Consider the following 1,371-nt stretch of genomic DNA (forward strand, 5'->3'; position numbering starts at 1 on the left):
AATGTCAGCTCACATTTTATTTCACCATTCCATTCCATTCCATTCCATTCCATTCCATTCCATTCCATTCCATTCAATTCCACTCCATTCCATTCCATTCCATTCCATTCCATTCCATTCAATTCCTCTCCATTCCATTCCATTCCATTCCATTCCATTCCATTCCATTCCACTCCATTCCATTCCAATCCACACTATTCGTTTCTAGTCCTTTTTTCAACAAATTCTCAATTTGTCACCCTGGCTGGATTGCAGTGGCACAATATCAGCTCACATTTTATTTCAGCATTCCATTCCATTCCATTGCTTTCCATTCTTTTCCATTCCATTACATTCCACACTATTCTATTCTACTCCTTTGTTTCAACAATTCTTAATATGTCACCCTGGCTGGATTGCAGTGGCACAAAGTCAGCTCACATTTACTTTAACCATTCCATTCCGTTCCATTCCATTCCATTCCGTTCCATTCCGTTCCGTTCCATTCCATTCCATTCCATTCCATTCCATTCATTTCCATTCTGTACCATTACACTCCAATCCATTCCATTCCATTCCATTCCATTCAATTGCATTCCATTCCATTCCATTAAATTCCATTCCATTCCATTCCATTCCTTTCATTTCCATTCTGTACCATTACACTCCATTCCATTCCATTCCATTCCATTCCATTCCATTCCATTCCATTCCATTCCATTCCACACTATCCTATTATCTTCCTTTCTTTCCACAATTTCTCAATCTGTCACCCTGGCTGAATTGCAGTGGCACAATGTCAGCTCACATTTTATTTCACCGTTCCGTTCCGTTCCATTCCATTCCATTCCATTCATTTCCATTCTGTACCATTACACTCCATTCCATTCCATTCCATTCCATTCCATTCCATTCCATTCCATTCCATTCCATTCCATTCCATTCCATTCCATTAAATTCCATTCCATTCCATTCCATTCCATTCCATTCCATTCCATTCCACACTATCCTATTATCTTCCTTTCTTTCCACAATTTCTCAATCTGTCACCCTGGCTGAATTGCAGTGGCACAATGTCAGCTCACATTTTATTTCACCGTTCCGTTCCGTTCCATTCCATTCCATTCCATTCCATTCCATTCTCTTCCATTGCACTCCATTCCATTCCATTCCATTCCATTCTCTTCCATTGCACTCCATTCCATTCCATTCCATTCCATTCCAGACTATTCGATTCCATTACTTTCTTTCAACAAGTTGTTTATCTGTCACCCTGGCTGTATTGCAGTGGCAAAATATCAGCTCACATTTTATTTAACCATTCCATTCCACTTCATTCCATTCCATTCCATTCCATTCCATTCTATTCCATTCCATTCCATTCCATTCCAC

This window comes from Nomascus leucogenys, unplaced genomic scaffold (genome assembly GCF_006542625.1).
Source record: "Nomascus leucogenys isolate Asia unplaced genomic scaffold, Asia_NLE_v1 000687F_126845_qpd_obj, whole genome shotgun sequence".
Lineage (NCBI taxonomy): Eukaryota > Metazoa > Chordata > Mammalia > Primates > Hylobatidae > Nomascus > Nomascus leucogenys.